Source organism: Nothobranchius furzeri, chromosome 3 (genome assembly GCF_043380555.1).
Source record: "Nothobranchius furzeri strain GRZ-AD chromosome 3, NfurGRZ-RIMD1, whole genome shotgun sequence".
NCBI lineage: Eukaryota > Metazoa > Chordata > Actinopteri > Cyprinodontiformes > Nothobranchiidae > Nothobranchius > Nothobranchius furzeri.
This window is the reverse complement of record NC_091743.1, coordinates 44,454,709-44,482,403: the sequence shown is the minus strand read 5'-3', so window position 1 is coordinate 44,482,403 and position 27,695 is coordinate 44,454,709.

The window sequence follows — 27,695 nt, the reverse complement described above, 5'->3', positions numbered from 1 at the left end:
TTACCTAATTACACATAATGGAGTTTTTTCCTTGTTAACAACATCACGTTGCAGCTGCAGCTCTCTTGGAACAGCTGCTTTGCTGTCATGTTTCACGTGTTGCAAAAAGTCTTCATACTGTTGCCATGAGTTTGTTTTTACGCAGGCGGGGGGTAGTAACATTCTCCAAATCCTTTCTTTGTTGACTACGTTGTAGCATCTCTGAAACTTGGGTGAATTTGAAGCTGACAAAAGAAAGTGATCAGACAACCATTTGTGGAGTACTCACTACCCCACAGCACCAGGAGGAAGGGCTTCATTCTGATGACATTACAGTGTTGTTGTAGTATAAGCAATGTGAATATGTTATAGCTAAAATATAGGGTGTATTCCTTCAAGGAAGACATAGATAACTAAATTACATGCTTGATTTCATGAGTTATTGTTAGATTGTATTCATTCAGTTTGCATGTGTTGTGAATGATCAGGGACCATTGTCTCACCAGGAGGTTGGTACATTGGTACACCTTCATTTATAAGGCCATGTTTGAATTACTACCCACCTACATCTGTAATGTAATCTCACGGAGAAATGTAACTTCTCACAGCAAATGATTAGCTGTTACTTTGTGTTCCGTTTGCTCACACTGAACAGGGCAAAAGGGCTTTTGTCGACTCTGCTCCTTCTGCATGGAGCAGGCTGCAGGAAAGCTGGAAATTAACAGAGCTTATCTCTTTGAATACATTTGAAACCAGACTGAGAACCCTTGAGACGCATTCCCTGTGTTGTAACTGCCTTCTGTAATTTTGTGCATAACATGTCTGTGTAACTAAAACATTTGTAACTGTAACTGTTGCTGCCTCTTGGCCAGGACTGCCCTGAAAATGAGGTTTTCAATCTCGATCGTTAAATAACATCGTCGTCGTCTTCCTCCGCTTATCTGGGTCCGGGTCATGGGGGCAGCATCCCAACTAGGGAGCTCCAGACCGTCCTCTCCCCAGCCACCTCCACCAGCTCCTCCGACAGGACCCCAAGGCGTTCCCGGACCAGATTGGAGATGTAACCTCTCCAACGTGTCCTGGGTCCACCCGGGGGCCTCCTGCCGGCAGGACATGCCTGACACACCTCCCCGGGGAGGCGTCCAGGAGGCATCCTGACCAGATGCCCAAACCACCTCAACTGACTCCTTTCGATCCGGAGGAGCAGCGGTTCTACTCCGAGTCCCTCCCGAATGTTCGAGCTCCTCACCCTATCTGTAAGGCTGAGCCCGGCCACCCTACGGAGGAAACTCATTTAGGCCGCTTGTATCCGCGATCTCGTTCTTTTGGTCATTACCCAAAGCTCATGACCATAGGTGAGGATTGGGACGTAGATCGACCGGTAAATCGAGAGCCTGGCTTTCTGGCTCAGCTCCCTCTTCCCCACGACAGATCGGCTCAGCATCCGCATCACTGCAGACGCCGAACCAATCCGCCTGTCGATCTCCCGATCCCTCCTACCCTCACTCGTGAACAAGACCCCGAGATACTTAAACTCTTCCACTTGAGGTAGGACCTCTCCCCCGACCCGGAGCTGGCAAGCCTCCAAGTTTATTTGTTACTTGTCAAATAACAAACAAATAAATGAATTTTAGCTACAGCAATTTAAGTTTGAGCTCAGTGTCTGTAAAAATGACAGAATTTTAGCTTTTTATATGTTTGCTACTCTACAGTTAGAATAGACTTGAGTCTAAAAGTTGTAGATGTATGTCCAATGGTTACGTTTTGAAAATGTTTATATACTTTTTCAGATGGTTTTAAAGATATTTGATCAGTACCAGAGACACAGCCAGGTCTTTAATGCATTCCAACGTTTTAGACAAATGTCTTGTTCTTGTGAGTTTTCTGAGTCTGTGTGGGTCATCTCCTCCTGTTGATGTCACACCATTATCTAGCTCAGCATCCATCGTATACTGCCCCTGTGATCCGACTCTGGGTAAGTGGAAAAGGATGGATGGATGAAAAGAGCTGACATGTTTGTGTTTTCTCAGCCTCAGCTGGCTGTGGCAGCCATCTTGAATTGGGTTGACTCCAAAACCAGCCTATTGCAGCTGCACATCCAATGACAATATTCCAACCAGAAGCCTGTTCTGACGTGTGTTCGGGGTCACCCTAACTATTGACTCCCTTGAAGATGCTTCACACCATTGTGGCCGTTTAACTCTCATCTCATCTGACCATTTTTTCTCCAGAAGACAGGCTGGTCCATGTGAGCAGCGGAGTTTGACATTGTCTTATTTAAGAACCGGAGCTTCTTTGTTCGCCTAGTACAGACCGGTAAAGAATGCATTCAGTATGGACGATGACACCGGTGTTCCAGTTTACAGTTAGTGGAAGGTTCGAGACCTGACAGTTCTGTTTTTTTCCCCTGAACATTCTAAACTGTTTGCTTTCATCTGAGGAGGGCAAATAATCTAATAATCCTTCAAATGCTCCAAAAAGCTACCAGCTGCAGCCAATCTCAAACACTGATAGAAGTCAGAATACACTGCCAAGCCAACAGAGAAGTTCACACACGCTGATATTTCTTTGAACCGCCTTTAGCTTTATTTTGTTGAGGCCGTGGACCGCTCCTTTAGTGGTAGATTGAGACACCCAATATTCAAAACAGAGTGCTACTGTAGGTCATTCATTTTAAAGCAGGGGTGTCAAAGATGCGGCCCGTGGGCCGAATCCGGCCCGCAAGCGGGTTCAATCCGGCCCGCGAGATGGTTGTGTAAACTTTATTTTCATACTTTACAATGTAGAGTGAAAATAAACTTATCATTGTGAGCAAGTTTTCTCTGTAATGAGTATAAACAAAACAAAGCTGCGCTCAAGGCTCACACAAGAACTTGAGTCACATCCTGAATTTGGCCGCCACTCAGGATGTGACTTCTGATATTGATGTGCTGGTGAAAGCTAAAAGATGTAAAGTAAAATGAGTCAAATATACTTTAAGTGCTGCATGGAACTGATCTAGCCATGTGATCTGTAAGCTCTTTGAATCACTGAGGAATGTTTTTTTTATTTGTTGATTTTTTTTTTTTTTTTTTTTCAAATTTTCATGTACACTTCAGGTGTTGTACTTGTACTACACTGTCCTCAGTCTCCAGCCTTGTTTTATATTGATTGTATTAAAACAAAGAAAACATTCTGAAGTTTTTTTTTTTTTATTTACCGGTCCGGCCCACCTGGGACTAGATTTCCCTCAATGTGGCCCCTGAGCTAAAATGAGTTTGACACCCCTGTTTTAAAGTCTATAACTCCTCAGTTTAACTGGTACTGGCATTATCATGGTACACGCCAATATCAGAGCATTGTTTAATATGTGTGAAATACCCAGAGGCATGTCCGTGTCTTTTATGCTGTTTCTTCTTTAAAACTCAATTCCCATATTTTTTTTTCTATTTTGATTTCTGAAAGTTACAATAATAGCTTGATGCCCTGTATTTTTTCCTCTTCTCCAAGTGCATGTGCTGCCATAACAAGTGATTTTCCCCACTGTGGGATCAATAAAGTAGCTATGTTCTATTCTATTCTATTCTATTCTATTGTAACAAAATAGATTGCAGTTATTTAATGAGCCATAAGGCGTGGGATTCCATAGGAAATATTAAATCTACCTTACGGATCGGTGGGTTATTTAAACCAGAAAATTGGAACTTTTTATGGCAGGGATTAGATAACAGCTTCATATTCACTCAGAGACAACAGAAGAGAGAGAGTCAAGTTTAAAAGTTAAGAATTTTATTACTAACAAATTAAACTAGACTGACTTTAAAACTAAATGTATGGTGTAACTAAAGAGGATGAGATGGTAAATGGATGACGTGTGATGTTAATCAGCAAATCCGAAGAAGCGATTGTTCTGACGGGAACTGAAGGTGTTGTCTTCGCATTAAGCTTTGATTAGGAGGTTCATAAACACATGAGACACCATTTGCCGGTCTACCTACACTTCAGGAAGTCCCCTTTAGATCAGGGATATCGAGGTCCAGTGGACCCTCTCTGGAACGGAGCCGGTAGGAAAAGCAGCGGTTCGGATCAGTCCAGTCTTTGAGTTACTTCCGGGTACACGACAACTTATTGGCATCTGGTGAGACTCAAGCCTGGGTACGGATGGTTGAGCTTTTATTCTGAAAGGAGCTGTTGCCGCTGGTTGGTATAGCGACAAATTTTTCAGCTTGTCGTTTGTTCTTTCGGTTGAAGAGTTTTAGATCAGGATTGGCCACTCCGTCACTTTCTCTGGAACGCTTTGAACTGGCGTTAGAGCTGACGTGGCATAGTTTTATTCTTCGGTTGTTATGGTTTATTGTCGAATGAAAAATTACCAAACACCATCAGAACCACGCCTCCGTCAGATCTGTAAGATTCTGATTGGATCAGTGAAAGTAATGTGTCATGTCTTTTAACGCTACGTGAAATGAGTCCTGTTGGAACACCTAAAGTCACAGTACCTTTATATTCTATGGCATCATAATAAGGTAATTAATATTTTGATTTCACAGGTCGGTCACATCTTATTTATTGACTAACACTTTGATGGATTAGCTTTATTAAAATAGAGTTCTTTGATTAATTAAAAGAAAAGAGTTCATTCTTCATTCTTCTGTTGAGCTGAAAATAAGCAGGTTAGAAGGAATGCATGAGACCTTGAGACCATCTCATGCAGACTAGTCTTGTGCAGAGGAGGGAAAAAACACAGTCTTCCGTTCTGTTACACTATTCTATTCTATTCTATTCTATTCTATTCTATTCTATTCTATTCTATTCTATTCTATTCTATTCTATTCTAAGCCACACATTCACTGTGGCGTTGTTTCAATAAGCTTCTGCAACGTCACCAGATTTATTTTTATCCAGTGTTGCATTAATGTTTCAACAAGATCTTGCATTGATGATGTAGAGTCTGGCCGCTGCACATCCAGCACACCCCAAAGATTCTCAATGGGGTTAAGGTCTGGACTCTGTGGTGGCCAATCCATGTGTGAAAATGATGTCTCGTGCTCCCTGAACCACCTTTTCACTATCTGAGCCTGACGAATATTGGCACTGCTATCCTGGAATATGCCCGTGCCATCAGGGAAGATGGAATAACCTGGTCATTAAGTGGGCTGCATGGTGGCGCAGTGGTTAGCACTGTTGCCTCGCAGCACGAAGGTCGCAGGTTCGAAACTCGGCTGCGGCCTTTCTGCGTGGAGTTGCGTGTTCTACCCATGCATGCGTGGGTTTCCTCCGGGTACTCCGGTTTTCACCACAGATCACATTCCCTATAGGTTAGATTGTAAGTTGCTTTGGATAAAAAAAGCATCTGCCAAATAAATAAACATAAACATGTTCAAGTAGTCAGCTGACCTCATTCTTGGAGCACATCCTGTTGCTGAACCTAGACCTGACCATCTGCAGCAAGCCCAGGTCATAGCACTGCCCCCACAGGCTTGTACAGTAGGCACTAGGCATGATGGGTGCATCACTTCGTCTGCCTCTCTTCTTACCCTGATGCACCGTCACTCTGGAACAGGGTCCACCTAGACTCATCAAACCAATTTTTATTAATGTGTTGGACAGTTTTGAACCAAATTTTAGACGTTTCTGCTATCTCACGTTTTCTCAGCTTGATGCATGCCGATGATCGGACCCTTCTCAAACAGACTAACATCTTTTCCACGACCACCAGATGTGTTTTTCCACATGGTTGTTTAAGAAATGAGAAGCAGCTCATTGAACCAGCTGGGGTTAAATAACTTGTTGCCAGCTGAAGGATAATCACCCAGTCAGTAGTTATCCAGTAAGCAGCTCCTATCTATTTGCTGAGTCAAATCCAGGTGGCTACCTTAAATTTTTGGCTGGGTTGTTTATATTCTACAACCTTCAGCATCACTCATGAAACCTATATAGTGAATATATTTTTATATGTATATTTGTATTGGAGAGCAAAAACCCACATTAAATTCAAACTTCTGCACCCAATACTTGAATGAAGTTAAATACATAAATGCTGTAAGCTATTTATGGGGCAACGGTGGCACAGGAGTTAAGTGCTCGCCCCATAATCGGAAGGTTGCAGGTTCGAGTCCCGCTCAGTCTGTCGCTGTCGTTGTGTCCTTGGGCAAGACACTTAACCCACGTTGCCAGCTGGTGGTGGTCGGAGGGACCGGTGGCGCCAGTGCTCGGCAGCCTCGCCTCTGTCAGTGCGCCCCAGGGCAGCTGTGGCTACATTGTAGCTCATCCCCACCAGTGTGTGAATGTGTGTGTGAATGGGTGAATGACTGATTGTGTTGTAAAGCGCCTTGGGGGGTTCCAGGACTCTAGAAGGCGCTATATCAAATACAGGCCATTTACCATTTACCATTATTCTTCCACTCTGACAAAAGAAATGTGAAAATTAATCAGTAAAAGCCCAAACTTCCTCTTCATGATGAGTGGAAGTAAACTCCCAACTGCAAATGTAAATGCAATCATTTTCTATCTTGTATCCCATCTTGACTCATCTGAACCTTGTCAGTTTAGTTGACTGGAGTCCTAGTCCTCCTCCATGGCCCTGGGGTCCGCAGGGGCTTTCAGGCCACACTCCTCCACCATGGGGCCTGCAGCTCATCAATACTGCAAAGAGATAAAGTGGGCTGATGGTGATGGACAGAGGCGCTGAAGCCCGAGCCGTCATCACACAGCTTCAAACGAGGACATCACTGGGATATAGAATTAGAGATACACTTAATGTTTAATAAATGATGAGAAAACATCGCTCACCCTAATGAAACTCACCAGTGGTAAATATATATAATGTATCAGGTTGATCTGACAATTCCTGGAAAGCCAAACCAGGGGGGACACTTCAGCCTCCTAGCTGTCTGTTATGATGAGCACACACACTCTTTATTCTTTAATAAACTCCCAGCATCGCCTAATTATTGCGTTTGTCTTGTACACAACAAAAGAAAACAGGCTAAAGAACAAATGGATGAAGAATTGACATTTTATTCTGACTTACTTTGAACCCAGCAGGAGCATCGGAGTCCTGCACGGTTTTTGTTCGTTACGCTGCCGTGCATCGGCCTGCAGGGCCTGCAATAAAACACCAGTGAACGGCGCACATCCTGTATTGATTTGTTTGCTGAATACGAGAGTGAATTTTCAGATGTATTTATCATGGCCTTATTAAAGTCTCCTTTGATCCAAAGAATGCAACAATAAAAGAAGTGTCTGTGTTGTTTGCAGCCTAAATCCACTGAGGTAAAAATGTCAATACCAACTGGAGCTTTTCAGAAGTATTCAGCTATCTTATTCTTTTAATCCCTGAAAGTGATCGCTTTTGCAGGTGAAAGGGGCGGGTCTGCTGCAGTTACTCTCTTCTATCATTGCTGTAAAGCTGTCTATCCAGTGCTATTTCTCCACATGCGACTTCTTTTTGGAAATTAAATATTCTATTTGAAAAACAAACAGTTTAAATTATTTAAAGTGACACCCCCATCTTACTCAGAACGACTGCCAGCTGTTGACATTGGATAAAGAAGTGAGAACCGGTGAGGACTTCTGTGCTCGACACGTCAAACAATGAAGATGTTATTTGGAGGTGACTCATCTGTGCTGAGTGATGCTGAAGCAGGCGAAGAAAAAGACAAGTGATGAACTTGTGATTAATGTGAGAGGGTTTTAAGTAACGCTGAGCATCAAGGCTGTCTGTGCTTGCTTTTTAAATGATGCCCAAGTGGAGTCAAAGGAAAGAGCAAACAATCAGGAGAATATCAAGAGAAACTCAGGGGACACACACTGTCACATCAGTCACTGAGGAAGAATTACCGGTTCAGTCATTAGATCCAGAATGTGACAGAGAGAAGAGAACCTGAGGAGAACCCAACGATTTCTGCACATAAAACCCAAAGGTAGACATCACCTGTCCTGCAGAACAAGAAGCCTCAACCAAAGTGAGAAATAAACACACGGCTTCATTTAAAATGTGTGTTAATGTTAATATTCAACTGGAAGACTTGTTTTTCCTGCAGCTACAGTTCAGATCCCCTCGGAGCTTTGAAATCAGCCCTGAAGCAAACACATGCTAAATGTTACATGTTTCAGGTGTGATTCGTGCAACTTCATTCATACGTATCTGTTTATGCGTATTTATTGAGCCTATGCTTTCGTTCAAAATGACTTACAATTGTGGGAGTAGCAATGCAGGGATTTAACCTAAAGCCTCATTAATACTTCTCCGTCAGCTGGGGGTTGTTGCAAAACACTTTCCCGCCAGGACAGCAGAGGGTGTAGCGCTATTCTGAGGTATCCTGCCACCATCACAGTCACGTACCCGGCCCACCATAGTGTATCTACTATTGTGTTTACATTGTTTCAAGGTATTTCAGAGACTTTTTAACACGGACAAATTTGTCTCTCATTCCTATCCGCCTCTTCGTGCAATCGGCACCTCTAAACCCGCGTTTCTCGTCTTTTTAGTCCACGAATAAAACACTTGCTGGATATCTTTGTACTCCTCCAGTCCCGGGTGAATAAACGTTCCTATTTTCAGACTTTTTCCACGATGCGTTCTTCAATCTGTTCCATGTCTGCCGCTAATTATATCTCTTTATTTGTTGAAGCGGCAAAGACGGTGCCGAAGACGAATGAAAACAGGAAGCAGCGGTTTCCATCTCTTTCGACGGATAGTTAAATTTTGGGGCGTGTCTCCGTCAGCCTCTGCAAGCTCGTCAGACGGCTCTTGCGTCGACGCGTATTGGCGTTGTGTGTGTCCGTCCTGACGGAGAAGTGTAAATTAGCCTTAACATGCAAGTTTTAGGTCTGTGGGAAGAAACCAACACATGTATGAGGAGAGCCACCCGGTGCAGAAGCGCCACAGACAGGATTTGAACCTGCAACCTTCTTGCTGAGAGGCAATAGTGCTACCACCATGTTTGTGTTTTTGGGAAATATTTTATGCAAAGCGACTTATAAATGAGAGCAAGTAAGAAATCAGTTACCCTTAGGCGAACATGTGTGTGTGTGTGTGTGTGTGTGTGTGTGTGTGTGTGTGTGTGTGTGTGTGTGTGTGTTTTTAAACAGTAAATAAATGTTGCTGTCCAGGGGAGGGGCCAGCTGCTCTGTTAGAGAAGAAAATATTACCTTGTTGTTATCATCACGTTTATTTGTAATAACCCTTTCAGTGAGCAAAAGGCACCCAAAGCCTGCATAGATAGAAAAACATGACACCACCTTTAGATGCTAATTCAAATGACAGCACGTCACAGAACTATCGCAAAATAAATGTTAAAAATCAGCACGTCTTAATGCTTACACTCTGCCTTCAACATGGGGGGAGGGGCACGATTTTACTTATTAATGCTTTTTAAGTAGAACAACTTAAAATGGAACTAATGGGCTCCTTTAATGTCACTAGTTTCTAGTAACTTCCAGTAACAAATGACACATTAAAAATCCCTTTTAAAATAATTATGTGTAAATGAATTTGACTCATGCTCATGAGCACAGTCAGCCCAAACTACACTTGCTCTTATTTTAGTCACCTCAGAGTAACTTTTTGCCCGTTCTTCTCAGCTGCTTTAAATCCGAACGACGTCACTGTTTTACCAGGAGTTAAAAGACTTAAACAGCTAATAGAAGCTGACACGAGGACTGAATCGGTATTCATGAATTTGTCATGTAGCTGACAGAAAGCTATTGTTTAGGTGATCTAGATGCTGAATAAATGGGAGGAAATTTGATCTGGTGTCTCGTTGATGAAATGAACTCTCTGATGGGCAACAAGGATTTTATAAAGTAACGAGAGATGTTTTCTTTCTATTTCCAGCAAAACACAAACCTGAATAACACTTTCTATACGTATGAATGTTTTTGTTTATTAGAAGTTCAGCTGTAATCATACATTTAACAAACACCACTTTATTTCCTTCACTGTCACAGATTATTGTGACTTTACAGAGAGATAAGCACCTAACAGTCTGTCCTAATCATGAAAAGGATTTCCTTCTCAGTCGATCGAGTGGAGGCCAGTTTCTTCCCTTTTTAAAATGGCTGAAGAGGGACGTAATTTTTGTTTACAATCAATGCTGCCTTCATGCTTCCTTGTTCCAGAGAAAGTCGTATTAGAGCCTGCAGGGCTGCCAAGTGTGCACCGGCAAGCACTGCTGTGTCGACATTTATCATTTAACGCTGGCAGGCAAAAAGCAGCAGTGTTATGGAAATAATGTTAGCCAGGAGTTATTTCTTGTACCCCTAAGGCTGGGAATATACTTGCTTTTTAACCTCGAGTTGACGCAGGCAGCAGGCTGCATCTTATTCACATACTTGCTGCTGCACTTTATACAGTACTGGAGTGTTCCACTAGGGGGCACAGTAAAAAAAACTCTGACCGAAGAGAGTCCTGGGTTTGTAGTGTACAAACCAATCTCTAAACCATAGATGAGTGACAATGGTGTGTGTCTCACTCGTTTATCAACTCCGCCTAGGGATGGTACCTATGACATTTGAATCGATACGGTACCAATTCCCGGTACCTACAAATCTATACCTGTACTCAACTGTACCAATTTTTTATACTTTTAAGTGTTTAATAATGATTAAAATCACTTTTTTAATTACTTATATATTATTTTCCCAATATTTTACCATATTTGATAAATATCATTATAAATAACATACAACTGTTTGTATTTTATCATCGTAGTGTTGTACAAAATTTTTCAATATGAAAACCTTTAATCACAACTGTTTCTAAACGATGCAAAAACAAACACAGCTCCATGTTCTCCTAATCCTCTTCTATGCCCTCTGGAATAACTATGATGAAGAGATCATGTATTATAAACCACAAATGAAACTAAAGCAAACTTCAAAACCGTACAACCGTTTGTATTTTAATATTGTGGTGTTTCACAAACTAAACCCAGCTACTTTCCCCTCTGGACAAAATGTGTGATGGTGGGTCCTTGTAGTTTTATAAACTGCAAATTACACTGAAGCAAACATCTTGGAATTTCCGAGGAGAAAGCAAATGCACCATTAGCTATGTAAACAAAAAGTAAACTATCAAGCTAACATTAGCTTAAACAGTTAATTTAGCTGCTGGTGCAGATTAAGATGACTCATACTCAGGTCGTTGTCACTGGTTTTGTCATCACCCAGTTCCCCATCGCCTTTAGTGGTGGACCCAAACTTCAGAACACTTCCTCTCAGTCAGTACTATGGAAGTCGTTCGGTGCCTTAAAAAGTACTGAATTTGGTACCCATCCCTAACTCTGCCTAACGCGTTGTGTTAATTTCAGAGGACACGCACACATCGACGTAGTTTTGACTTTAGAACTGGGGGACACAACTGGCATGAGGACCGGGGGGTCATCTTTACAGCAAGTATACAAAAATATGTGTAAAACTACAGCCTAGAGGCTTTTAATGCAATGTCATGAATGCAGAACACAGGGGGCAGGAAAGGCCAATCACACATTAGCAAGGGTGAGCCAATAATTGAGCTTATGGACAGTTCTAAAGGGAAACAGGCTTCAACACAAGCAATTGTTTTCTGCTTGGTCCTAGTACTCAACCAATGTCTATTTAATATAGCGTAATAAGGTTTTAGGATGGTAAAAAGTGCAGGGGACAAAAATTGATTTGGGAAAAAATGCCCCCCCCCCAAAACTACGTCCATGCACGCACATAAAACACTTCAAACTAACACAAATTACGCAAGTAAGTTGTGATAAACATGTATATAAGTGATTAAAATTAAGTATGTTCCAGCCCCAGGAAGCATCTTTTAGTTTTACTCTAATATCAGGTAAAGAAGACCAGAGGGTAACGCTGAGCTAACAAAGCTAACACTGAATTCAAAACAAATAGTGGACTCTAAAAATACCTCAAGCTTCTTTTAATAAATACCAACAACTCAATATTACAATGAAATGCGTATATCTACTTACCTACCTACTAAATATGACTTGTCTTCACTCGTCATCTAGAATCTTCTGGAGCTGATCCATGGGCGGCGCCCAAAAAGTGCTTAATATACACCAACATAAGCGAATTCCGCGTAAAAAAAACTAGGGATGGGTCGATGCCAGCATCGGAAATACTCGCCAATTCTGGCATAAATTAAGGTATTTGAATTGGCGAGTACTTGTTTCTAAACATGAGCCGACACCACGTAAGCGGGATCTTGCCTTGCCTAACCCCACCACACATTGACAAAGAAAGTGATGCACTCTTGCTAGGCAGAGAGGTACAGCTGTGCGTGAGTCATTGTTTTGCTAGTGCTTAGCATTAGCATTATGTCAGCAATTTGGCGTTTTTTTTTTATTCTTCTTCAGAAAATTCTACCAGCAGGACGGCTACATGCCTAATATGTCGGCAGAAGTTGCCACTGGGAAGTGTGAATGCTGCCAAATTCAATACGAGCAACCTTATTAAGCACTTGGGGGTATCGGCACTTAAAAGAGCACTCTGATAAACGGTAAACCTGCACATTTTTATTGAATTTGGTTTACATTTTAAAAAAGGATTTCACGGTTTTAAAATGATTATAGCTAAAGTTACTCAGAGCCACTGTAGAAGAGCTGAGTTGAGTATGACAGCTTTCGCTGTTTGCAGAAACATATGATGATATATGACATGAAATATTTAACGAAAATAACAATAATAACATATATACGTAACAGTGATTTTAAAAGGCCGTGTAAACGCATTCACCTGTTTCTGTACTTCATTTTATTCCATTGGAATTCCCGAACCTAACCCCAAATGAAAGTTGTCATATAAAATCCTCATGTTGCTTATTAGTTCTTGCTTTGTTCTAGCCAAAAGACAAGCAGTCATTTTGCCTCAATCCCTTCTATCACACATCCTGAAGGGCAACACCGGGGAAAGAGAAAACTAAGTCACATTTTTGTAGCATGACGTCATGACTCCACTGTAAAAACGCTGTTACATTTATTTAAAAAACAACAACAGGAAAACACACAAAAAAAATCCGCCCATTTGTGTTATCACAAAAAAAACCCAAATAAATCAGCAATTGGATTTCTCCAAAGACCTCAGTCTGCCGCATTTCAAACACCGCGTTGGCTAATTATAGCCCTAAGTCAGACGCTTTGATGCATTTTCCCTCAGCAGGAATCCCTGCTTTTCTTTTCCTGGAAGTGCTTTTCTGTCAGTCCTGAGGTAAACTACCCGATGGCACCCTGAGCGTGTGTGTGTGTGTGTGTGTGTGTGTGTGTGTGTGTGTGTGTGTGTGTGTGTGTGTGTGTATCACATCCCATGCTGGCTGCACTGTGGCATGGAACGAGAAGAGAAACGATCGCAGCCTTCATCGTATGCAGATTCTGGACTCTGAAGCTCTGGAAAACAAACCACAGCTGCAGCTCTCTCTTGACACATTGCAGAAATGTTAAAGGTCCTGCTGGTGAAGAGTTTTGCAGTCTCTGTGGTGTGTTGCTCCATGCCAGACCCTTGTGTGTGTGCGTGTGTGTAGCCTAAGATCAACAGAACAAGAAGAGAATTCACCCTGGGTGTCGGCAGACCGCCACCGTTGGGCCTGTCACACACAACAGCACCGCTGCTGTCACTCTGGAGAACACAGAAACTGTAAACCTGCCCTGCCACCACAAAACATTTTGGATTTTAAAATGTAGAAAGGATGGGGGATTACGCTCATTAAGAGGCAAACGTCCTCTTGGCTTGACTTTCTTTAAGCCCACACCCAACAGAGGCATCCAGAAGTGTGAAAGCAGCTTAGAGAAGAGGTTTGGGGTGTGTGTGTGTGTGTGTGTGTGTGGGGGGGGGTCACTGTGAGGCCACAAAGGCTTTCTCAAGTGACGCAGCTCCATCGTGCTCCATTCCTATTAAAGTGACAGATGACATCCAGACATGTAGGGATAATAGTTTTTACGGATGCTCCCTGACGTTGCCTCGTCCAGCCTCCGTGTGCCGGCCCACTCATGTGTTTCCCATCAGGGAAATCTGTGGTTACCTTCCTGATTTTGCTGGACTGGAAAAACATCGCTAATATGGTGCGATCTGGAGAAAGCTTTGATGCAGGGGCTCACAAATAAACCTCCCAGTGCCATCTGGTTTGCATTCACCTCCTAATTGATTTCCTATAAATGTCTGTTGAACGTTGGGTCGAGCCAACATGCTTGTGTGTGTGTGTGTGTGTGTGTGTGTGTGTGTGTGTGCGTGCGTGCGTGCGTGCGTGCGTGCGTGCGTGTGTGTGCGTGCGTGCGCGCGCGCGCGTGTGTGTGTGTGTGTGTAACACGACTTGGAAAACAGAGGGCTGTTGGAGAGCAGTTTGTGGCAAAGTGTGATTATTATGATGTGTCGGTTTTCTCTCCTTCCTCCATGATGGATGAGCCACAGGGGCCTTTCCAAAGCAAGCAAACAGGAAAACATACAAACAGCTCACCTTCCAGCACCGGCCGAAGAAAGTTCCACTCACAGAGCAATTAAAAGGTAACGATGGCCGGCCTGGCGGTGACTCATAACCTGACTTTCCCCCATTCAGTTGGATATAATGTTACAGGGACGTCGACAGGCAGCAGGCGTCCAGAGGTGGGGGACATGGAAGTGAGCTTTTTCCTAAAGCAGCAGATTTTCCAACACGGGTTTCCAGAACAGTGGAGATAAAAAGCTGCGTCCTCTGCGAGGCTCTGCAGCGACGTTGGCGAGTTTGTCACCATCAGCTGCCTGCGTGGGCGTCGGCTTCACAAAACAGCTTTTTTATGCTCCTCTGTTTACGCTTTGAGTCATCTGAGCAAAAAGTACCGAGGAACACACGTGTCAAAAGTTCATTTCACGGTTTTGGGCAACTGGTTTTCCACTCGCTTGACCTTTTCCCTGACAAAGTGTTAAAATATCTGCTGCAGCAGGAAGACAAGCAGGAAGTGGGTTTGGGTGTTGGAGTTTTATTTTCTGTTCGCTGATATTCCGACAACAACTCACCAAAAGGTTCATGCAGAGAGCGAGGAAAAGGTGTCTGCTGGGTCTGAGTTGATGTCCAAACAAACCCAAAGGAATGATCCGTGCAGACGTGGAGAGAGCCGGACGCATAGCAGCTGCCTCGCATGGCACTTAGTGGCCCAGAAAGACATTTTTATCACTGTTGGGCTTGTACAGGAAACCAGTGACACGTGCACCAAACCAGAATGGTCCCAGTGTGTCGTTTATGGGGACGCAGAGGAGTGTTTGCCTCCAGCTGGGTGAGAGGAGAGGCTGTGATCACAGATTGAAATGTAAATGTGAGGTAGCAAGCTGAAGTACCGAAGCTGTCCAAAGTGGAGACATAAATTACAATCTGTCTGACAAATTTTTCTCATCTGACATTATGCAAATGAGCGTATAAGTGACTCGTCAGGTCTGAAACAGAATCGATGCAGGAGGCGATAAGTGAGAGTGGCTGAACGAGTGGCTCAGACGTTCCAAATTCAGGGCCATAATTTCATCATGCAAAGTAAATCCAATACATAAAGGTCCTTGCCTGTTAAAACAAGACAGTCCAAGTTACACGAAGCTAATATTTACAGAGGCCGGCGTTTGATTCATGAGATGCTTCCTCTTTGCTCTGAGGGACGTTAGAAGTGTGTTTGTGATTGATCGTGTTCTGGTCCGGCCACGATTGGAGGGCTTTGAAAGGTACATTTAAAACAAAACAAAAAGTTTTATTCTAACAATATGTTTGTTCTTGCTCAGCATCAGGTAATAAAAAGTACAGCCGTGGACAAAAGTTTGGGGGACGTTGTCTTAAACTCTGCCACTTCTGGATTTTTACGTCTTTTTTTTTTATCCAATAATTCTCAAAAGATTTGGTCACTTCCTTCCACTCTCCTTGGCTGGATTAAAACACCAGAAAGGTAAAAGTCATGAACAGTTGACATCTGCTGCAGATAACAACAGTTTGAAGACACATAGTACACCCTGATGGCTAGTCGTTGTTGGGCTAAGGGTTTAAAGTTCGAGTTTCTAGTTCTTTATTATTGTCCCTTCGTGGTCGGCGCTCGTCTGGCCGTTGGAACACCTCCGATGTCCTGGACAGCCTGAGAATTGGTTCTGTCGGCCTGCCTTCATGATTCTGGTGTTTTCCACATGAACCAACAAGCCGAGCAGCTTCGTGTTTGGACTCCTGAGTTTATTCCACGCCCTCAGGTCTGTCATACGATGCTTGTGAGGCACAGTCCTCCCTAGCTTGGGTCTGCAGATGCACAAGATGAAAACACGAAAACTGCTGCAGAAGAAACGGTCAGACCTGACACCAGTAAAAACAGCCAGTTAGCACCTCGTCTGCAGGGATCACTGGAAGAACGTCCACTCCCACAAAACATCTGTAAACAGCAGCTGTTCGGGGGGGGGGGGGGTCTACTGCATGGGTGCAGATGTGACCAGCACCACAGAAGAGGAGGCTGCGTGTCAGTGAGCCTGTAAAGAACACCACTGCAGTTAAAGACCCGAGCCATGCATCATGTGTTTGTGTGTGTGTGTGTGTGTGTGTGTGTGTGTGTGTGTGTGTGTGTGTGTGTGTGTGTGTGTGTGTGTGTGTGTGTGTGTGTGTGTGTGTGTGTGTGTGTGTGCAACTTCACCACACAGCAGTGCTCCTCCAGGCTTGTGTTATTTGTGGAGATAAGACATCAACATTGCAGAGCAGAGTCAGTGGTAGAGTTGTGCTGCTGTTAGCCGATCAGAGGTGAGATGTCCAAATATCAGGAAATAAGACTTCAGGTTTGGTCGGCTGACGCTCAGCTCTGATGTGGCTCACTTTTAGTTCCTGAAAGAGGCTCTCCGGAGCTTCGTTCACCCGTAGAACGGCTTACAAGGCCTTCATTCCTACTAGAGACCTCTGACCTATGAGTGCCCCCCTCCCCTTTTAAAACCCTTCAACAGAAACTCTCTTTAGTTGAACCTGAATCATCTTTTTAAGAAGATTTTTAAGAGATTTTTGTGTTTTCTGGATTACAGAGAATTCTCTGGTGTTACGTGAGTGAAACACTTTGGGGTCTGTTTCTCTCCCACACCAAACAGGCAGCCTGTTTCAGTGTTTCAGACTTTATATGACACATTTAGACTGTAAACAATTGCTTTTTGTCTTTTAACACCTTAATGTTGGCGTTTACACGCAGTGGTACTATTTACACTCGAATTAGATGTATTAAATATTTATTTTAATTATTCAAGTGAGGTCATTATGTGTGACTAGTCCTGGTTTGATGAGAAGCTTGATGAGGTCAGGTTGTGGAACACAGCTCAGATTTTAACGGCATTAGTTTGGATGCACTGGTGAAAAAGACCAACAAGCATGTTAAAAACCTGAAAGAGAGAAGAGTTTCATGTTATTATCGACAAACGCATGGAATGCACCGTCAGCAGCAGCATGCCCTGCAGGATAAACCACGCACTGAAACTCTGATACGATGTAAAAACTACAACTCTAGCAGAAGTTGCTGCTCATTCTAGATGACTTTTACTAGTTTTTACACCTAAATGTTACACAAACTCAGGCCAGCTGGATTCAGTCTGAGGAAATACCTTAAAGACTTTTATTAAACACAACGTCAAGGCTCGTGGAGAGCAGATTTAACATTTCTACAATACTTTAGGTTTAAATTTGCTGTTTTAAAAACAAAGGGAGGATTTTCTTAGTGTTTTCATTGCTGAACTTCTTTCATTTAATAAAGAGCAAATACAAAATACTCATATTTAATACTTGTATCACCAAACAAGCACAATAAAGTAACAATGAAGGAATAATTGGCTTCCTTTTAGGGAGAGAGGAGGACACTGTAAATATACAACACACACACACACACACACACACCCAACTGTAAAAGGATTTAACACCTGCTGAGTCCAGCCGCCTCGAGGCATCAGACGTACATTTCTTATAGAACCTTTTATCCACTTTTGAACAATTAAAAGCTTTACGCTTCCGTTGGCGTTAAAACAAGGAAGGTGTCTGTGAGCGTGGAGCAAAACATAGAAACAAATCCTGTTTCTGGTCTAAAATAACATCAAAGCAAACTCCCGTTTGACAGTTTTATCTTTTTCCTCCTCTGTTTGGAAACGGAGCGGCCTTGACGGGAGGCGGGGAGGTTAATCTGGGTGGACCGGTCTGCTCCCAGCCCAGTTCCCCATCTGTAAACAATAGGGGTGTGGATTAGTTTGGAAACAATGTGTTTATTTAAAAAGCCCACTTCCTGCATGGACTCAGCAAGTCTCCCATTAATTTTATTGGCGGCGGCTCCAGTTCTGAAAATCATTGTTTAGGAGGGGGAACACAAAGCACAGAAGGCAGAGCGGGTCTGCATCTGGGCTCGGTTCCTGTGTGATAGCCAGCTGCATTAATAGAACAGGAGCTTTGCTATTCGTGATTTTTAATCACTTGCAAAGATCTTAGCTTAAAGATGGAAAACACAAAAACGAGGAAGCGTTTCCCTGTTTTTGTTGAGTCTGCTGCTGCGTGTACAGATGTGAGATTCATGCAGAAAGAAAAAAAAACATTTTCTGCTTAGCCTGAACCGCCATCAGCAGTCTGCAGAATCCGCCTGCAGGGACCAGGATTCGGCTGGGGGCTGTGGAGCCCAGGAGCAACTCCCACCTACCCCAACCACCCCGAAGCCACATCCTGTCCAAAAGGAAAAGACTTGCACTTTCTCCTCAGGAAGAACACGTGCGTTAATGCGAGCCCTGTTATCCACTCACGCCTCACGGCCTCGTACAGCGTCTGTCACATCCTGATCCCACTGCTCGAGTGGAAAGTTCTGAGGTCTTCGGAGAAAGAAACAAACAAAAACTCCCGCCGCGCCGTCACGCCAAACCTGATTTATTAACTCTGAGCAGCCTCGGTGGCGTTGAGGAGTTCATCTCTGAGACTGGCAGACGTGAGGGGGATGAAACGGCTTTGAGAATAAGCAGAGCAACCTTAGCACATCCCGACTCGTGCTCATGGGCCGAAGAGGAACAGGTAAACTCTGGGGAGGGTGATTAAGCCCTAGTTAGGCATGTAAATCCCACCCTTTACAGGCAAAGCGTTTCAGTAGATCCCTGTCAATTTCCTGCAGCAGTGCTTGGGCGGATTTACATGAATACACTCCATCAGCGGCGCTTAGCCTCCTGTGTTATACACTCACTCACTATTGAGAGAGGTATAACAATTCGGGGGGGTGTTTTTTTGTCTTCCATGGGGAGCAAATGGTTTTATTTACAAGCCAACCAGCATGGCTCCTTTTGAAAATTGACTCCTCCGTTTTGTCCACAGACCAGGCACAAGAAGGTTAGCGCTGCCTCCAGATAAGCTGGCAGAACCTATCAACCCCAGCTAGAAGATAGAGCTCTGTATTTCTGTCATGCTTTCATCATCAGCTGGGGTGAAACTAAACCGGTGCTAAGAGAGAGCAGAGGGACCATTTCCCTGGATTACAGGCGTCAACTTTAATTTCAAAGACCAATGGTGTATCCAGGGAAGGTGCAGGCTTTGCTTGCCACAGATTGGCAGCTAGGACCTGATAAGGCCCCGGCAGCGGTGTTTGCATTCACTGTGGGGGCCTATTGATCTCCAGCCCACTGGTTCATTTCATAAAATACAAGAGAAATGGTGTTAGAGCGGCGGCGTGGCTCTGCCGTCACCAACACACACAGCACAACGTGTCGAGTTGTCTAGGCTCGTTGAAGCAATGAAGGAGAATCAGCGCAGGTCTTTCTCAGGCTTCGAGGAAAAAGCTTTGAAAGAAAGACGCTGTTTATTTACAAACAACAGAGTCAGGTTCCTACGGCAACTAGTTGGGGCCGCTCAAAGGAAACAGAATTATAGAAATTTCTATTTTTCATCTCCCTGTTTAGATTCAACAGGAAAATGTCGACTCTAAAAGTTGAGAATATACTTCTTTGGAAAAGTGTGTGTGTGTGTGTGTGTGTGTGTGTGTGTGTGTGTGTGTGTGTGTGTGTGTGTGTGTGTGTGTGTGTGTGTGTGTGTGTGTGTGTGTGTGTGTGTGTGTGTGTGTGTGTGTTACAATAATGTAGTAGCCTCTTAGTGTCAAAAGGAATGAAAAGTTACATCAGTGTGTAAAATACCCACAATGCCCTGGGTTTAATGAACTATTGCAACTTTCTCCTTCAGAATAAGTCTGAATTAAAAGGAGAGTCTGCGGAGACCACAGCCTGAATCTGGTGCTGAACACCACCAGTTGCACGACAAAATGTTCCAGAAGATGGGGGGGGGGGGGGGGGGGGGGGTTCAAGACCCCACCACTCACACTCCCCATACACACTCTGGTCCAGGCACTGCTGCACAGAGGGCAAAACTGTTCCTGCACACCAGATCTGGTCCCATCCTTACTGGGGTAACGATGACCAGGTAACACCACCCAACGCAGGGCAGAGTGGCCTGTAGTGTAATTCAAGAAACATTACATGACCCACCACCCCAGAGTCCAACCAGACAGCCAGCACCCACTCCTACCCTCCAGCCCCGGGTAGCAAACTGAGAACTGAGGTGTGAGAAGACCCTAGTCTCTCTTCGCCTGCTACAGTGTGGTGTTGTTGCATGTTGTTAGAGTGCATTCTGTGCAGTCGTCATCTGGCCCACACCAGCTGGTGCCAGCAACCAACACCCCCCCCCCCACCCCCCCACCCCCACCCCACCACCACAATGAAATCCACAAAAGTGAATGTCTTATTATGTACTGTGATATAATGAAGGAAATACACTATTTTTTATTTTTAGCTAAGCCCGCCCCTTGTCCCATGGAGCTCCATGCAATATGAACTGAGCACCAGTCAGCACTTACCAATAAGGTTAGACTACCACTTACATAGAGGCGTTAATCACAGAGCATGCTCCAGTGACCTTACTCATGGACGGGTAAGTCTTTAAAATATTAATATATAAAAACACAACATAACGTAAGCATAAAAGTTGTAAAACAATGTGCTTTAGCACTGTTTTGTCGGCTAGAGGAGCTCGTTAATGAGCGAGAGGTGCTGCTTTTGGCCGTAAATATGGAAGGGAAATGTTTTAGTGTGATACGCTTGTCGGCCACTAGATGGTGCCATCAGATACAAGAAATTATCTGGACGTCTCCTTTAATCATATACTTCTACTTCTCTCGTGCACAGACTAAATACTACAAGTACATTACAGTGGTTATAGTTACTACATGAGATTTCTGTAGAGGGTCACTGAGCAGTGCTTTTCTACACAGATTACCACACCACTTTATTTATCAAGCGCATTTCTAAACAGCATGAGAGCTGACCAAAGCGCCTCACATATAGTACCGGAAGAAAAGTAGTAAAAACATTCATCATATCATAAAACACAGATAAAGATAAAAATACCAAAATGGCTGTTATTCAATCCATCAAACCAAATAAAAACACAAATAAGAATAACAAAGAATTATTTAACAAGAAACAATTCTTGATGAAATAGCCAAGTCATAAAAGTACGTTTTCAATCGGACTTGAAGGTCGCGATGGATGTTGACTGAAGAAGGATCATAAACCGAGCCAGTGCAGGCGTGCAAGAATTGACTCCGCCCATTTGTAATCGTCAGGAAGCTTGCTGCAGCATTTTGGACCAACAGCAGTCTGTTTACGGCCGAGGCAGGCGCACCGACAAGTAATGAATTAGCTTAGGCTAACCAGGAAGTGATGAGGGCATGAATCAGCAATTCCAGATGCCGCTGTTTCAAAATAGATTTCAAACAAGATGCGTGAGTTGCAGTTGGACAAACACGCCCTCACCACTGCGTTTACAGGGTTTGTCTCTTCATTCCTACAATGTTTTGAACAATCGTTGCTTTTCAACAAACTTCACTGATCTCAGATCGGTGCTTGTTAAACGCCGATGTAAAGAGGAGTTACACATAACCAGGATCCATAAACATCAGCTGCAGACATTACAAGAGCTGACAATATTAATAGACCAGGAAGAAAAAGCATATAATGCCTGTTTTAGCATCCCTTCACTGGCTCCCTGTCATTGTTTCAGAATCCTTTCATTTGTTTTTAAGTCTTTGAGTGGTTGTGCCCCTTGCTATCTGGCTGCTCCTATCCACCAGTGGGCGCCACATCATCCCCTACGGTTGGTTGATCCAAAGAAGACTAAAATCCAGAGGGAGACGGCTTTTTGCGTCCTGGCTCTGATGCTGGGAAATGACCTCCCTGCAGGTGTCAAACAGGCTCACGCAAAAAAAAAGTGTTGGCGGGGGTCTTTTAAATAGTTTTAAATGCTTGTTTTACCTTTCATGTTTTATATGGTGTGTGTTTTTACCTGATGTAAAAGTGACCGTGTGTATTTTCCCTGGCAATGGGGGCCAGTAGATACCTAAATCACTGCAAGCAAGTAGTATTTTTGTGTTCAAGTAAGACCTTACCAACAGATGGCTATCAGGGTCAAAAATCCTTGGGAGTGCAACTTACAGCAAAACAACAAGATCATCAGATTCCCTTTCATCACTGGCAACGCGTGAAGAGATAAATGTGTAAAAGAACATTTATTAATGCTGAAAGTTTTGTAACCATTTGTTACAAATCAGTAAATGTGTTTGTCCTCACGGGCTTCCGTAGAAGGAAACATGGTATCCAATATGGCGTCGCCCAGAAACTTAGACCCGCTCCCATGTATTTTAGACCCAATTTTTATGGTTATATTTTATGAAACAACCAATACGCTTCAACAGCTGGGTATCTTTTAATACGTTTACAACATATCAGTGGATATTTTCTGAGATTAATGGTTAAAACTACACATTGTCACTTTAATACTGTGTTTTTATGATTGGTTCTGATGTTTTGACGCTTTGTTTGACCTTACAGGCGTGTGAGAGCACTTTATAAATGAAGTTGAAGAAGAAGAACAGTGTTTATTGACAAAACTGGAAAACAACTGTTTTGTTTTTCTTAAACGACCCTCATAAATAAAGTTGTCATTGATGGTAAGAAGCTGATTTTCCATATCAGACATTTCAATATGAACACTGGACCCTCTCCCTCTGTTTCCTACTCCAAATGTATGAAATGCACAATCACATCAATAAGGAACTCTTATTTTAACATCCATGGCTGTTGATAGAAAATCGTCTCAAATGATATGTCACAAGGGAACAAATATCATTTACAAACCACTAATGACTTGCAAACACTGGTGTAGCCTCCGGTGCCGGCTGACGCCTTCACACAGAGCTGCTCGCCTCTCGACGGGGCCGTGCAGTGGGACGTCGCACGCTGCCAGAATCAAACAGAATAAACAGGAAGAGCTCTTCCTCTCAGCACGGGCCGTAACACATTAATTCTTAAAAGTCGTCCCATTTATACCTGTCATTACCATGGCCATCCAATGGTTTTTAGGTGTGTGTTTGTTGCAAAAATTCAAATGAGACACTAAAATATTTACATATTCTCTTCAGAGATGGATTAGGTTTGGATTATTAATAGTTAAGCAGGCATTATTATTATTACACTTTGCATCCTCCATGTGGATCAAACTCACCTCACCGCTGGACTGCTAATAATGAGTCATCAATAAAACATTCTCATAATGTCAGAGACACTTGTGTAGATGCACGGTCTAATTTCACCCAGGCTGACTTGGTCATTAGTTCACGGCGGCGTGAAGGCACCTCCACGCAGAAACCACACAGGAGGCTACAGAGGTGGTCTGATGCGGCCCGACAGTCGGTGCATCAAGCTGCTCCTTCATTAATGTTAATCACCTTATTGTGAATAACCAAATCAGTACATCTACATGCAAAATACTCTAAAACATGTTACTTTTTAATGCAAGAGGTGTTTTTGTTTCCAGCACTTTCGTTTGCATGGTAATCACGTCTAAAGTGTCACGTTTGTTTAATCCAGGACCGGTCTGCAGGAGCAGCAGGAGTGCCGTGCAAGAAGACAAATAAAACCGTATTAAAAGTCTGGGAAAGTTTCCTTTCATCTAATCGGAAATCACGCAGGTTTTCAACTCAAAAGCCTCCAAAATGTGCTGAGCTGTAATGAGAAACTAAGAAAAGCAGCAACCAGAGGGGGAGGGGCGCCTTTTATTGCCACCCAGACATAATAACTTAATGCAAATTGTAACTAGTTAAGCACAGCAAAATAATATGATACCATTGTTGGTGGCAGATTGGTATTATACTGTTAGCTTGTGCAAATAATCACATTGTGGAGCTGATACAATTACATTATTTGTTCTGGTTGTATCATACACCAATAAAAGCAAACATCGTATTAGGATTCATGGCACTTTTCGCATCGCGTTATCAATATGTGGAAATAATTGTCTGCTGAGAGATTAAATTACATTATTGTGTATCTTTTTCATGCCTAATAAATAATGATGGATGGCTCTTATTTTCATCACCACCTGCAACCGTTTTGTCTTCTTCCCCCTGCAAGTTAAAAATGAGAGCACAAATAAAGAAATGAGAGGAGAGAGAGTGGAGAACCTCGAGCAACACGGCGCCTGAAAGCATCAACGCGCTGCTGTTTGTTCACACACACACGCATGCACACACACACACACACACACACGCCTAATAAAATCTGTAATAGGTTACCTAAAACCTCTAGATCCTCCTAAACAACCTACAACAGATAAAGATATTTGAATCTTTAATTTTACACATTTTAAAATATCCCAGGCTAATAATAATAATAATAATAATAATAATAATAATAAACACATTCATGTCTATTAATGTTTAATGGTAAGGTAACAATAGTGTAGTATAAAGATGTTTAACTGATCGTCATATTTTTTATTGATTGAGATGAAAACAACCAGAACATTAAAAGGTGTAATTATGACTCATCATTAATAAATATATAATAACCTAATCTACCCAAATCTTATTCTGAGACTCATATTTACTCCTTTATTTGTCAGAATTGATGTAGCTTAGTCTCATGAAGTTGCTGCTGACTGAACTTTTCTGGTGTCATTCTGCTGTTGTAACTTCTACGGGTTTGTCTCATTTAGGAAAACTCACAGAATACATTTCATTAAGTGATTATCTCGGTGGTACGCCTGATAAGACCCGTCATTTGGTTGTGGTGATTGTTTCTGAAACTACTGAACAATAAATGTTTTTATTGCGTGACTAATTTAATAAAAACGATGATGATGATAATAATAATAATAAATAATAATACTAATAACAATAATACTATTAACAATAATAATGATAACAACAACAATAATAATAATAATAATTAATTAATTACAACATTAATAATAATTGATGCTGTAAAATATGACAACAAGAATTACTAAAATATTTCCACAACTGTTTAAAGTTTGTTTTTAAAAATCTATTTAAAAATGCATTTTCTACAAAACTGAAACCTTTAAATGCAAGAAGTATAAAAAAACATAAAATAAATAACCTGAAACAAAGTTTTCTGTTGAGTTTAATCTTTTTTTTCCGCGTGAGTTCTCTTATATTAATGTTAATCTTATTTTTTTACAGCACACAGTTCCCGTGTGGTTTGTTTAAAGTTTAACATTTTTAACAAGGTAACTGGAGAAAAGATCTGACTAGAGAAACCATTCTGTTCTACATTTGCTTTAATTCACCAAACATCGTGTATCATAACTTTGTCACACAAACCAGTGAAAATGTCTCCTATAAAACATCGGTAGCACTTTCCTTTACAGTCCTCTAATTACTTAGTACTTACATGGTATGTACATAGTAATTTAAAGTGTATTATTGTTTCTGAGTTCTTAAACTGTTATTACCATGTAACTCAGGTTCAATTCTAGTTTTTATTGTTATTAATCATTTCCAGTTTACACTGCTTTACAAGATAACTACACTTCATTACAATTATTCACTTTAATTACACAATAATACACTTTAACTTACTATGTAAGTACTTAGTAATTAAAGGACTGTAAAAGGAAGTGTTACTAAAACATTAAGTCTAAACAAAAACCTCCGACCCTGAACTGACCTACAGAATCAGGCAGGACCCAACAGAGAAATGACGGCTTCACATAAGCGACCACGTTATTGCAGCTTTTGGATGCTTCCACATGAGCCTGAGTGCAGCGAAGCCTTTAACGTGTCTTTTCTTAGCTTCCAGACGAACGTCGGAGATAAAGCAGCTGCAGCCAGCTGTGCAGCAGCCTAAGCCACCTTCTCTCCTTCCTTCTCATTTCAGTCACTTCATTTGCACGTTAAGAGATAAGAGAATTGATCAGCCACTAGGGAGCCTTTTTTCTTTAGGCCACCGATCTTAGCTGTCAATACCTGCCGCTCCTGTTGCATTCGGTTCGATTGTTCTGCCGGGCCACGATGAAACGTCCTCCTCCTAGCCAGCCGCATCAGAGGGAGACATTTCTCAGTAACTTCATAACTTCTTAAGTAATGGCTTGTGCACAGCTAGATGTACGAGGTTGTAAAAATTTACATTTTAATGAAATATTTGCATAAGCACTTGAAATTCACTCTAGCAGGTCTCCTGGCTCTAAAATCAACATTTCATGTTTGTGTTTTGAATGGCAGCATCACAGAAATTAGCACGCCAGTTGCACAGATTAGGAGGGCATCAGTGTAAAGCCGCTGGCTCCTCCATCAAGGCTCACTGCAGGTAAACACTACCCTTCACACATTGTGTGTGTGTGTGTGTGTGTGCGCGCGTGCGTGCGTGCGTGTGTGTGTGTGTGTGTGTGTGTGTGTGTGTGTGTGTGTGGTTGACCCTCAATGGCCACTGTCTTCAGAAGCATGACATCATCACACAGCTCCAACCACGATGAGAACCTCTTGTTCCTCCACATCCAAAAGGTTCTGGGCTGAGATCTGGTGACTGTGGAGGCCGTTGGAGTCCAGTAAACTCACGGTGATGTTGTTGAAACCAGTTAGAGAAGATCTGACCTTTGTGACATTGTGCTTCATCCTGCTGGAAGCAGCCATCAGAAGACGGGTTCATGTGGTCATGATGGGATGGGCAGGGTCAATACTCAGGCAGGCTGTGGTGGATAAACCAGGCTCAGGTGGTGCTGAGGGGTTCAAAGTGGGTCAACACTTCCCCACTACCACCACCATTGCACCATCGGCAGCATGAAGCGTTGATGCAAGAGTGGATGGATCCATGCTTTCATGCTGTTGACGCCAGATTCTGACCCGATCATCAGAATATTGTGTCTCCCCCAGCTAGCATTGGTGCAGCTAGTCCCATCAGTGACTTCTGGGGCTCTTTCTGCACCACAGGGAATAAATCCTCCTATCTATCTTGGATTAGTGGTACCTCATAGACATCAAAAACCAAGCAGTGTTTTATATATTTAGTTGTTCAAAATTAAAAAATCTGAAAAAATGTCATTCAGTCTACTTTATTATTAAAAAAAATGTTTAAGTTGAATAAAATAAGAAAGTGTAAGAAACCAACGTCCTCCTGGGGCAGTTAGAGCGGTCTTTACTCCTAAGCAGACAAACATGATGGATTTATTATTTTACTAATTGATGACTACTAATTAAAAGCATTTTTTCCTGTTGTTGTGCAACGCCGGGACCTGGGTCCAGCTCAGACTGCAGCTCAGTATCAGAGTGCTGATCAGTGCAGTTCATCAGTGGAGTAAGTTTGTTTACAACACAGCAGGATCAACCTGAGGCTCTCCGCTCCACAGCTGCTCCACATCCACACCGAACACCTCCTGAGCTCCAGGAAGAACAAAGACATGAAACCTGCTTTCATCCTGCTGATTC